Source organism: Nomascus leucogenys, chromosome 11 (assembly GCF_006542625.1).
Source record: "Nomascus leucogenys isolate Asia chromosome 11, Asia_NLE_v1, whole genome shotgun sequence".
NCBI lineage: Eukaryota > Metazoa > Chordata > Mammalia > Primates > Hylobatidae > Nomascus > Nomascus leucogenys.
Window position 1 is genome coordinate 98,937,203 of NC_044391.1, and position 11,305 is coordinate 98,948,507.

The window sequence follows — 11,305 nt, forward strand, 5'->3', positions numbered from 1 at the left end:
AGCATCTACCTTTGGTTGGCCTTGTTTCTTGTACTCCTAGAATTTTCAGGTAGGGTCTAGAACAACATTAGACAGCTTCTAAATGGGTAAACATTGTTTTCTGATGCAAAGGAACTACCATACAAAGCACATTCAACTGCAGATGGTCCCTGACTTATGATAATTTGAGTTAAGGATTTTTCAACTTTATAATGGTGCAAAAGCAATATGCATTAGAAATAGAATAGAAACTGTACTTTGAATACCTATACATCCAATCGGTTTTCCACTTTAAGTATAATATTCAATAAATTGCATGAGATCTGCAACACTTTATTATAAAATAGACCTTGTATTACATGCTTTTGCCCAACTGTAGGCTAATGTAAGTGTTCTGAGAATGTTTAAGATAGGCCAGGCTAAGCTGTGATTTTTGGTAGGTTGGTTGTATTAAATGCATTTTCACCTTATGATATTTTCAACTTAATAATGGGTGAGGATGTAACCTCATGGTAAGTCAAGGAGCATCTGTATAGTTATCAAGTAGCCAAATACAAGAAAATATGAGCCCCTTTTCTTTAGATATTTGAACAAATTGCTTTGAAGATTCACCTCAAGTGGAGTGTCGACCAAGCCTATGCAGCCATGTGGAGGCCCATGGTGTTTTCTATTTAGATAGTTCAATAAAACAAGGGAAACAGTGTAGTATACTAAAAGGAACACTATTAGCCTTATATGCAGCCTGGTAGACCTGAGTTTAAATCTCAGCTTTGTTGCTCACTGACTGAGATGTTGAGCAAGTCACTTTCTTCACATGGAGACAATAGCTATCTCTGAAGGCTTGTATCAAAAGAGATGCTGTAAGTCAGTCACCCGGAACCTATTAGGTACTCAACAAAGATTGGTTTCCTTTCCTTCTTCCTCTCCTCAGAGCTTCCTCACTTGCAGAGAACAATTTCTTGGTCAGTGTTTGTAAAAGGCTCAAAAATTCACCCAAACTTTCCATACAACCCTTTAACAAGCCTCCCCATAAAAGCATCTAGAACAGAGGTTTCGTTTGTTGTAACGAGCGTAAGGATTTAGCAATAGAAAAGTTAACCGAGTACCATGTTTTCAAGCAATGGTTTTAAAGTCGCTAGGAGGTCAAGTCACAAATAATCTAAGGTCTCTTCCAGCTCTAAAATTCTGTGGTTCTGTGAAACTGAGGCAGTAGCTGCAAACCAAGGCAGGCCTGTATGACTCAAAGAATTGCATGTGCTGGGCCGGCTGCGCGGCATATTGAGGATTTGATTAAAAACCCAGTACATTCACACTTTAGCTTTGGGATTAGCAGATCAAATAAATGCATGTTACTGCTTTGTCAGATACAGCGAAGTCGTTTTTGTCTGCTAGCATATTTAATGGGGGGAATACACAATAGCTAAATAGAATAGCAAACAAACAGCCCACAGAGAGGAGAACAGGGTGCCATTACCAGCCCAGTTCCCTGACCTCTTCATTGCTGATCGACATGGTCTATGTGAGAAAATTTAGCTATATGTAAATGTAGACAACTTTGTGAAAAATCTATAAGGGTGTCTAATTCTGAAACTAAGAACTCTCAAGAAAATCCGAACAAGAATGCTTAGCTAAAATTGATTTTAATTTCTCTTTGAGATCTCATTAATTTCCATTTAGATGGATTTTTAAAAAGTAAGTTGTAGGGCACTTGGTTTTGCAATGCTAAGCATTGTTTGACAAACTTATTTTTAGTGTCTATTTTAACAAGAGAAATGAAATGTAAACACTCAGGATATGGAAATACCTCTTGTAAGGAGCGTGTGGTGTGTGTGTGTGTGTGTATGTGTGTGTGCCTGTGTGTATGCCTGTGCATTTTCTTCGAGAAGATAATTTTTTTGCCCCTCTGCTTTGGGAGTTTATTCTATTAATAGAAAATACTGCAAGTTTTAGATATCTTTTCATTCAGTGGAAACATGGATTCAATCCAATGGAAACATGGATTCAATCATCCTTCCTTTTCACACTGGGAGTCAGGGAGAGAGCCTGGGTAATTAAGTAACAAGAGCACAGATTCCTAAAGACGCTTAAAAAACAAGATATTTGGGCTGGGCGCGGTGGCTCACGCCTGTAATCCCAGCATTTTGGGAGGCCGAGGCGGGTGGATCACGAGGTCAGGAGATTGAGACCATCCTGGCTAACATGGTGAAACCCCGTCTCTATTAAAAATACAAAAAATTAGCCGGGCACGGTGGCAGGGGCCTGTAGTCCCAGCTACTCGGGAGGCTGAGGCAGGAGAATGGTGTGAACCCGGGAGGCGGAGCTTGCAGTGAGCCAAGATCACACCACTGCACTCTGGCCTGGGCGAAAGAGCAAGACTCCATCTCAAAAAAAACCAAAACAAAACAAAAAAAAAACACAAAAAAAACACAACAAGATATTCTTGCCTAGAGGAGTAACAGTCACAATGACTGCTGCAAAGACAAACATGTTTTCAGTACCTACTATGTGACAGATTCTAGCTTTGACACTTGTGAAGGGGTTAAAATCCTGGTGCTGTGTAAATGTCCCTAGATGATATTCTAATTTAAGGAAGAAACAATATATATTTAGGATAAAGTGGAGTCTCCTACTCAAACCTGAGCAGGTAAGAGATCTAAATTAGGTTAAGCAACACTGAAGAGTGTTCAACATTAGTGAGAATGGCACTTACTTAATTGTATCTGAATTTTTATCTTTTGGAATATTCACTCATTCAGCAAATTTTTATAGAGTGACTACCGAAAAAGAACAGTGAGAGTATAAACAAGTGACTAAAATGTTCCTGTCTTTCATTACAGTCTAGAAGGGCAGAATATATATTCTTGCTTTAATTGAATGCTGTATATAATTATTAATGGTATAATTTTTACAACTAAATTTTCATAGATATGTATCTAAGAAAACTACTTGATTTTATGTAGGAAAGCTACCTGATAATTTCAACCATACAAAAATAAAACCACCAAAATATAAAATATCAATCAGTCAAAGTGGAAGTAGAAAAAAAACCTGTGAGAGTGTACACTAAAATATTCATAGTAATATTTTTGTGGTGGTGGAAACATGGTAATTTGGGTTTTCATTCTTTTTTTCTTATTTCTTAAGTCTAAACCTAATTTTTTTGTGTACTTTTATTATTTAAAATATAATAATCATTAAGAAGACGGAGACGAAGAAAAGAAGGAAGTGGAGGCAATGAGGAATAGAGGGAAGAAGGAAGGAAGGAAATCATGCTTGAAAGAAGGTATTTGTCTTTTTGCTACTCACATTTATGAAAACCTTGCCTGTTTAGGCCATAAACCAATACCTGCTCATTTTTAGTTGTGGAACATGTCAAGTTTTTTTCCGGATGTGGTGGAGATTATGCAGCTACAATGAAGCCAGATTAAGATTTGGGGAAAATGGACAGATCTCTACATAAGTTACTATAGGAATAATTGCAATGATGGAATGGCTAAAGTAAACAGGAGGCAAAATTTACAACTGTTGGCACACACAAATGAGAAGCAAGTGAAGGCCCAAATGAAAGGGGGTTGGAGCCTGAAAGTGACAGTTGATGAGGATGGGAGATAGTACCAAGGGCAGGGGAGGGGCATTGTTTACGGAGAGACTGGCAGGGATGCCATGGAGTTGAAGGGGGTGCACAGGAGAGTGGTTATTGAGCTGAAGTAATGCAGGCACTGAGGGTGGGGCCTGAGCCGTCTGCTAGAATGACTCCTAGTTGCTCTGGGGGTACCTTCAAAGACTCCTTGCCAAGTTTGATGTCCCCAGATGATTTTGTAATTTAAGGAATTCCAAGTGAAACCTCAAGGGACTTTCATAAAGTATTCCATCTCTGAGCAGTCTGCCCATTTTAAAGACAAGCGTCCATTAGCATAGATCTTGTTTCCCCTGCTTGGAGGCCAGCTATGTCTTTGCTGGTATTGCACAGTCCTTCAGACGCATAGAACGAGATGTAGGCTCTATTTGCAAAATTGCTGGAGGTGTTGCTATCAGGATTTCCCCAGTCCTAGGCTACTGTTGAATACCTTGGGACTGAAGCTCTTTTAATTTCGAAGCTGTATGTGGGCAACATGGAACAGCATGGAAACTGACAGATTGTCGGCATGTTTTAAAGTCAGAGTATGCCACAGGACAATCTAACTTTCTTCTATTTTTTGACAAACCTGAAGATTTGTTAACATTTTAATTGACAATTTCTGCAAAAGTGATGGAATAGAGCTGAACAACGGTATACATTCTTTTTCTTCTTCCTATGTGACTAGAATGTTCTCCAAAGGGATTGTTTTGCTTGCCAATAAAAAGAGACACTTGGGAGCACCATACTCTCTCCTATTCCTCTGGGTATCATGTTTCCTTATGACACCTGAAACTCTGATGCCTTCTGGGTCCATGAAAGCAGTGAGATGAGCACAGGAAACCACGCAGAGGATGGTTGAGCAAAAAGGTGACATTGAGCCACTAGATTAACCTGCCCAGGAACAGGATATCTTCAGATTTCTTGTTAAGTAAGAAAATGTAATTTTGTTGATTCTAAGTTACACTTTCTTTTGTTGGTTCAACATCTTTGAAATCAGAACGTATTTTGCCATGGTAATATCTTACCATTACTGTTGGCCAGAGGCCATCCTTACGTAGGTGTCATTGCCTATGCATGTGTCAACTTGATTGCTATTCTCTGTGATATGACTGACAACTGCAGCCCTTTGACAGTTCAGTCGACAAACCATTGAAGATTATTAGGGTAAGAATACTGCTTTCTGTCTGAAAACTTTCCAATGACATCTTCTGAAAAGACAAAGAAAGTATCAGCATCAAAATTCGCATAATAATCGTCAGTGCTTAGAAAGAAATCCAAGTGGCAATAGTAGGTCTTTTAAGAAATGTTGCATCACCAATACTTTTGATATTACAGAGGATGATATTGGGAGGAAAAAGCATGAATATTTATGGCTCTGAATTTTAAAAGTGAGTTTGAAGAGTCAGACTCTGAAAGTGAAGACATTTTAAAACCATGAAGCAACATATTTTGATTTATGGTTGTGTATATATATGTATTTATAATATATATGTAATATATAAAATATACATCTAAATACATTTTTCAATTCTCTTGCAATAGGTATAAAATAAAATTTTAAGTTGTTAGAGAGCATTGTGTCAGTTTAATTGACATGTTTTCTGTAGTACTTCATAAAATAATGATGTGTGTTATAATTGGTGTCTTATATTTGGCAGAAACAAGAATAAATTTCTTATTGTCTAAGTTGGAGCTTGCATTTCTTGCAACCAAAAGCATTCACCATGATATAACTTAGTTTGTCTTAGTCCTTTTAGTGTTGTTATAACAGAATATCTGAAGCTGGGTAATTTATAAAGAAAAGATGTTTATTTGACTCATGATTCTGGTGGCTGGAAAGTTCAAGATTAGGCAGCTGCATCTGGTGAGGGCCGCATGCTGCTTCAACTCATGACAGAAAGTAGAAGGTGAGTGGGTGCATGCAAAGAGATCACATGTGAAGAGCAGGAGAAAGAGTGAGAAACTGAGGAAGCCAGATGCTTCTTAACAACCTACTTTCCTGGGAATACATCTATTCCCCACAAGAGTGAGAACTCACTGACCCTCACAGGGTGTCATTAATCTATTCATGAAGGATCCAGCCCCATTGCTTTACTGGATGCAGCCCACATGACTGTTCTCATAGGTTGGAGTTGACTGCCTGCAGCTTTCTCTGGCTTAGGTTGCGTGCTGCTGGTGGCTCTAAAATTCTGGTGTCCCAGCAGCAGCTTAGCCCTGTGGTTTCACTAGGCATTGCCCCAGTGGGGACTCTTTGTGGCATTTTCAACCCCTCATTTCTTGTTGGCAGTCCCTGAGTAGAGGCTCTGTGCAGTGGCTCTACCCCTGTGACAAGGCTTTTCCTGGGCCCACAGGCTTTTTCATATATCCTTTGAAATCTCAGTGGAGAAAGCCACATCTCCATAGCTCTTGCATTCCTTGGACCTGCAGAATTAACATCATGTGGACGTGGATACCACCAAGGCTTACACTTGCACCCTCCAGAGTGGTAGCCTGAGCCATACCTAGGGCTGTTTGAGCCATGGCTTCTCCAACTCGAGCAGCTAGATTGCAGGGGACAGCAGCCTGAGGCACCACAGAACAGTGGTGCCCTGGGTTTCCTCCCAAAACCATTCTCTCCTCCAAGGTCTCTGGGTCTGTGATGGGAGAGATGGCCTCAAAGATTTCAAAAATACCTATAGGGTCTTTTTCCTATTGTCTTGAGGATTGGCAACTTTTTTTTTTTTTTGTATCATTGCTAATCTCTGTAGCAACTACTGGCTCCAGCTGCACCCTTGGATTCTTCTTCTGAAAATGTTCTTTTATTCTCCACCACATGGACAGACCATAAATCTTCCATATCTTTTTCCTCTGCTTTCCTTTTTATTAGCAGCTCACTGTAAGCAGTAAGAAATAACCATGCAGCAGCCTGAGCACTATGCTTCTTAGAAATTTCTTCTGCCAGATATGCTATTACATTACTCTTAAGTTTGGCCTTCCACAAAACCCTAGAACATGTGCAAAATGCAGTCAGATTCTTTGCTTTAACAAGCAAAGTGTAACAAGGATGGCCTTTTCTCTAGTTCCCAATACCTTGTTCTTTATTTCCATCAGAGACATTATCAGAATGGCCTTTATTGTCCATATTTCTATCAACATTTTGGTCCTAGCCACTTAACCAATGTCTAAGAAGTTTCAAACTCTCCTGCATCTTTTTGTATTCTTCTGAGCCCTCACCAGAGCCCCCTTAATATTCCATTCACGGCAACATAGACTTTTCCTAGCTTACTCCTCCAAACTCTTCCAACCTCTGCCCATTACTTAATTCCCCATTTTTAGGTATCTTTATGACAACACCCCACTCCTCAGTATCAATTTTTGGTCTTAGTCCATTTTGTTTTATTATAACAAAATATCTGAGGCTGGATAATTTATAAAGAAAAGAAGTTTATTTGGCTTATGGGTCTTCAGGCTGGGAAGTTCAAAGGCATGGTGCTGGCTTCTGGTGAGGGGTTTTCTGCTGCACCATAACAGGGTAGAAAGTCAAAGGGAAAGCAAACACATGTGAAGAAGCCAACCTGTTCCTGAAAGAGCTAATTGATTCCTGTGAGAACTAATCCAGTATTGTGAAGGTGAGAACTCACTCACTACCTGAGAACAGCACCAAGACACACACGAGGGAAGATCCCCTTTGACTGAAATGCCTCTTATCCTGTCCTACCTCTTAAAGGCTCTACCTCCCAACATAATTACAATGGCAATTAAGTTTCATGAGTTTTGGCAGGGACAAACCACATTATAGCACAGCTTATGAATATTTTACAGTCAATAGCTTTCTTTTTAGCTCCCTAAAATAAAAGCATAGAATAGGTTAATACTAATGAAACGTGAGAATCTGAGTTTTCCATCCAGTGACTTCATAAGTGGACAACAGATACAAGTAGTGACAGAGCTATTAATATTTTTTGCTAGTATAAGAATATGGTGGGTAGGGTGCACAAAGGGAGACTTGTCTTTCTCTGAGCTAAGGAGACATCTCTCACATCCTCCCTTCCAGAAAAGCATGCTACTATTCAGCAACTATTAGTTATGCTGATGTATTAATGAGCAGTATCTTCTGGAAATGAAAATGTGCCGGCCTCATCAGTAACAGACTTCTTAATTAACCTGCTGATGCTCTTAGCAACAGAGTTAGCTGTTGTCCTAGAAATGAGTTATTTGGGTTCTTTTGTCCTTCACTATTCCCTTTATTCTCCCTGACTATTATAGGATCAGGGTGCTCTTTGATTAGCCCATCATAGTTTCCTAAAGTAAGCAGGAATTTGAGAAACTGCCCATGGCACATTGTTTCATTGCTTAAACTTGCTGCTGACTCTTTTATCCTTTGACAACTTAGTTCTTCCTTAACCATAGTGTTAATTATACCAGTCATTTATTCTACAACAATGCCTTTTCTCTTGATCTGTTTCATCCTCATAGACAAGATTAGTGGCCTCCTTTCAGAGAAGATTCACCACTGGGCATTCCTTGTTGGAAGCAGAAACATTTCTGCTCTTTAACCCATGCCTGCTCCAGTTATTCATACCTGAGAAATATTTGCCATAATGCAGTCTTGCTCCTCTAAGAATAACTAAGGCAAAGACAGAGAGTTCCAGTCCTATGATTAAGTGCACATTTCCCATTAAATTCAAATGCTTCATTTGAAAAGATAAATAGAATGTTGTTTTTAAGAAAGAATTCCAGTTGGCTAAATTTAATGTCATATGAAAAAAAAATTGATCCAAGAATAGTTTCTGGCTTTGGGCCCATGGTGTTTCTTGTGAATTGGATGTATTTTTATTCACTTTAAGTGCTTGCTGCTGTGTTTGTCCTTCTGAGAATGCATATTGATGACTTTGTTGGCCTCAGTAGTATTTGTCTTTCATTTTAAATGATTTATCCAAACTTTACTATTGCCAAAAAGTGGAATCTTGATTTTATTTTTAATATTTGAGTTTCCTTTAACTGTCTTGCCTCTTCTGTCATAAATTTCCTGCTGCCACCCTCATCTCTTACTAGAAGCCATGTTTTCATCTCCTCCTAGCTCTCCAAAAAGACAGTCTTAAAAGAGAAATCTCAGTATTTTTTGGTAGCAGTTGATTTAGTTTTGAATACTTGACAGTCCCTCAATGTCTTGTCAGTCCCCTGACCAGCTTGTGGGTCCTCTTTTGCTTCTTCTATTCAGCTCCTTCTTGGTTCTCTTGGTGGTTTCAGGAAGGCAATGTCTGTTTCTCAAATGGACATTTTGTGCTCCTGGGTCCCTCCCGGTGTATTATAGACATAATTCTACTTAATTCTTCCAATGACTTTAAAAATAACTATCATTATCCTTGTTTTAAAGGTAAGGAAGTCAAAGACCAAAATAATTAGGCATCTAGCCTGAAATTACCTAGCCAATTAGGGGCATAGCTCAAATTTACAACAGTATTTGCCTGAATATGAAAAGCTTCCTCTTATTATAAAAGTACATTCAGGGCCTACTAGAGGATGTATTAATTTTTTCAGTGAAATTTTCTCCTAAATTTTGGGTCTGTGTATTTCTTGTCAGAATTCTGCCAAACAATTAGGATTTCATAATAGACTGTTTCATAACCCTGATGGAAAATTTTGACTCTAGGTCATATTTTCCTGATATGTGATGAAACATAACGATGATCATCTAAGAGTGCAGACTGGGATAACAAGTGGTCTTTCAGACTTCTGAGGACTCAAACTACATAACAAAAATAAACTTAGTATATGTTATAGAATAGATCTGATCAATTGATGGATTTGCTCAGAAATGCCTTAAAAATAAAAGCAATGCAAATAGCCGTGATTTGTTAAATCCAGCAGCATTATCTTCATCTCACAGGCAGGGCAGCTGCCTATTCCTTCTGTGACTCCTCACATTCAGGTGAACAAACATTCAGAAGCCTTTGGGATTTACATGCCAAACTTTGAGGTAGCAAGATTATGGGATAATTTAATTCTGAGATGTCTGCTTCAGAATAAGAAGCTCTGCTCCTGAATATTCTGAACTCCTTCCACAAAGAGGAAGCAATACCAAAGAAGAACTGTTTAACTCAGTCGCCCTAGGGAACAAATCAACTAACAAATTTGGAAGAGAAAGGAAGAAAATTTTATGTGGCTTTTAACAAATTTGCTCATTATCTTTTTAATATTTTCTGGGCTGTGAACAGTGATTAGTATATCAAATTAATCCTTGGATGGTTTGCTTGACACTGAGTTAGGATATTTCTAAGAACAGTGTGTGAAGATCATCCTATCCAATTGGATCAGTTTCTTCTCTCCCACACTCTGCGTATCTTTTTCTCCCCTACACCCAACTATAGCAATGAAACAATCTAGTGTCTTGGCATTGTGTGGACCACAGGGTATCTGACCCCGAGGTCAACCCTTGGGATTTTAGGGAGGTCTGAAATTGCATGAAAAATGTAATGTTCATGAATAGCCAAACATTTTTTTCTGGAGAGAGAGAGAGAGAGATCATAGTTTTCATCAGATTCTTAAAGACCCTGTGATCTTCATGGTAACAAACATTGGTTAAAAAAAGTAATCATTCAATGAAAATTTTATTTTTTCCTTGTTGTGTGAAAGTCTATCCATTGATATTATTTATTGAGCTCAGATTGTATTCTAGGTGCTTAGGACACATCAGTGAACAGAACTAAATGCCCCTTCCCCGCAAAGCTGAAGTTCAAATAGGGAAGTAAGATAATTCAAAACCATCCAAGGAAGTGAGTCAAGCACTTGCTAATAATGGTAGAGAGGGAGGATTGCTGGTCTAGGTTTGTGTTTATCCTCAGCTTTGTGGGGTTTGTTTTTGTTTTTTGTTGTATGAACAGTTTTGTGTAGGCATTTCTCCCCCTTGAAGATAGTTTGGGAATCTCGAGGCGTTTCTTTGTCTTTCCACTTACTGAGTTTGTGCAGATGTCCAAGTAGTCCCCAGCTTACTCGCCAATCTGTCAAGTGCCTGGCAGCTGCAAACAACACAAGAGCTCACACTATCCATCCCCACTGACAAAAGAGGAAATGAGAGACATGGACCTTGACAAGTTCTGCTGCATCCAAAAATGAAATTGATTTAGGCCACGAAAATCTCCAAGCTCTTTCATTAATAGGCCTTGGGAAACCACAATGAATCAGCCTATTAGGGTGCAACAGGGGTGCAAATTGGTGTCTCAGTTAATGTAGATAAAGATTTCAGTGTGCACCGCATATATCAAAAATTTAACACAAGCTGCTTGTAGAGTTCTAATGAATACAGAAAGCTCAATTGCTGAAAACCAACACAACCCAGGCATTACTGCATTTAGCTGTCAATAAAATTGTCTCATTTTTTTTTCTAATGGTTTATCAATACTGGTAATTTGCTGTGGGTTATAAAAAGGAGGATGGGGGAGGAAAGGAATTTAAATAAGTCCTGCTAACTAGAAAAGAGCTTGGTGGGCTATTTTGTTCTGCTACATAAGTTAATGACCAGATGATGTGAGGGAGTGAAATTTCCATTTCTTCCTTACACTACAAACATCAACCTCACTTGGAAGAATACATTAGATCAGGGGTGCCCTTTGCTCTGGAAATCTGTTAGTATCTTTTGATGAAGAGCATTAGGCATTGTAATTCAGCCTCTCTTAAAGGGGCTCTGTCTGATTAAGAAGAAAACAGTTTTGTTTTATTTTGTTTTTC